This window comes from Schistocerca americana, unplaced genomic scaffold (assembly GCF_021461395.2).
Source record: "Schistocerca americana isolate TAMUIC-IGC-003095 unplaced genomic scaffold, iqSchAmer2.1 HiC_scaffold_783, whole genome shotgun sequence".
NCBI lineage: Eukaryota > Metazoa > Arthropoda > Insecta > Orthoptera > Acrididae > Schistocerca > Schistocerca americana.
The window spans coordinates 45,001-47,500 of record NW_025726548.1 but is presented as its reverse complement, the minus strand read 5'-3'; positions in this window follow the sequence as shown (position 1 = coordinate 47,500).

The following is a 2,500-nucleotide window of genomic DNA, read 5'->3' as shown; positions in this document are numbered from 1 at the left end:
AAGTACTTGGTCGGGTTCGAGAGAGGCGCAATCGCCCGGAGTTTGGCGAGTAGACGCTTTAGGTGCGACCACCCGTGCTCCCAACTGAGCTTGCCGCTGCCGACAGAGGCCCGGGAGCGTGCTGTCGTGGCATTGCCGGCGGGAGACAACACGCGCCACCTACGGTGGCCGGCAGCTCCAACGCCAGCGCCACAGAAGGACAAAAGCCCCACTTGGGTGCCGAAGCGAACGCGCCAACACGTCCGCACAGCTGCGATACAAACCACCTGCGAGAACCGCAGAGGCGACCGAGCAGCAGACGGCGTCGCGGCGCCGAGCGCCGGGCGGCGGCGCATCCTCGCGCACACAGTCCTCAATCGGACCAGCACACTGCAGATGTCCACCCGCGCTTCGCACCGGGCCCGCGAGGACCTACTTTGGCCGCACGGCGCCGCGTGCAGGGTGCGCCGGCGCGCAGCTGCGCCGCCTGCCGCCTCCGTCGGCCGGCGCGCCTGCACTGGCCGCCCCCACCAGCCGGCTGTAGCGCGTGCGCCCACGCACCGCGCGGCCAGCACGCCGCACGCCGGGAGGCCCCCCCTCACCGGCCGGGGACGGTCCCACCCAGCCACCGCCGCGTATCGCTTCACACCCACATGCCATTCACGTTCGTGGGCATGGTGGGTATCGCTGAAACAACCGGTTGGTAGCTCAACCGATCGTCGCCATCACTGATTCACCTCTAGCGAGAACAACCGCACCACAACGGTTTACCAGTTGTTCATTTGCGTAACGTCACCAGCAAACGTAGACGTCCATCGCCATTTGCAAATTCAACGATTGTTGCATGCCTGTGTCAGGTGTCACGACACACTATGTCTGCCCACATACACGCAACAACATGTGCACGCTTCGCGAACACGTGGAAGGTGGCCCCCGTACGTATGCGATGTCCATTGCGCGAACGACTGTCAACCGGCCTCTGTCGCATGTCGCAGATGTGGAACGCAGTGCACCATGCTATCACGGTGAGTGAGAAGAGACGACTACGTCTGACAACACGCGCCACTACATCAACAGACGGCTCATGCTGATCGCCATCCACGGCATACCATACTGCAATCCAGCTCTTATAGGGAGACGACACGTAGCTGAGTGCACAATATTTGGACCGTATGGTTCGCCGTTGTTGGCGCAGTCGTGGTACGGTCACACATGTACCACGATGTATCATTCAGTACATGAGGACCAATGTGCAGTACAGTGTGTGATTTGGACGTACAACATCAGCGGACAGTTGACACAAGCCGTACCACAACGTAGGCTGTGCTTCGCCATGCGAATGCCAATGAACAACTGCGAAGGGCATTGAGCATGTACGTCCTGCTGCCATCCGCATTACAGTGTATAGCTGCAAGGTGTTTAACATGAAGCGATACTCTGGGGACCGGGCAGTGCGGGTAGCAAACTATATTGCGGGGGTTGCAGTTAGGCAACACTACACTAATTTAACGCGTCGTATGACAATTACAGAGCAGGTTAAGGCCCAACGTGTGTTGGGTTAAGGCCCAACGTGTGTTGGGTTAAGGCCCAACGTGTGTTGGGTTAAGGCCCAACGTGTGTTGGGTTAAGGCCCAACGTGTGTTGGGTTAAGGCCCAACGTGTGTTGGGTTAAGGCCCAACGTGTGTTGGGTTAAGGCCCAACGTGTGTTGGGTTAAGGCCCAACGTGTGTTGGGTTAAGGCCCAACGTGTGTTGGGTTAAGGCCCAACGTGTGTTGGGTTAAGGCCCAACGTGTGTTGGGTTAAGGCCCAACGTGTGTTGGGTTAAGGCCCAACGTGTGTTGGGTTAAGGCCCAACGTGTGTTGGGTTAAGGCCCAACGTGTGTTGGGTTAAGGCCCAACGTGTGTTGGGTTAAGGCCCAACGTGTGTTGGGTTAAGGCCCAACGTGTGTTGGGTTAAGGCCCAACGTGTGTTGGGTTAAGGCCCAACGTGTGTTGGGTTAAGGCCCAACGTGTGTTGGGTTAAGGCCCAACGTGTGTTGGGTTAAGGCCCAACGTGTGTTGGGTTAAGGCCCAACGTGTGTTGGGTTAAGGCCCAACGTGTGTTGGGTTAAGGCCCAACGTGTGTTGGGTTAAGGCCCAACGTGTGTTGGGTTAAGGCCCAACGCGGGTTGGGTTAAGGCGCAACGCGGGTTAGGTTAAGGCGCAACGCGGGTTAGGTTAAGGCGCAACGCGGGTTAGGTTAAGGCGCAACGCGGGTTAGGTTAAGGCGCAACGCGGGTTAGGTTAAGGCGCAACGCGGGTTAGGTTAAGGCGCAACGCGGGTTAGGTTAAGGCGCAACGCGGGTTACGTTAAGGCGCAACGCGGGTTACGTTAAGGCGCAACGCGGGTTACGTTAAGGCGCAACGCGGGTTACGTTAAGGCGCAATATAGGTTAGGTTAAGGCGCAATATAGGTTAGGTTAAGGCGCAATATAGGTTAGGTTAAGGCGCAATACGGGTTAGGTTAAGGCGCAATACGGG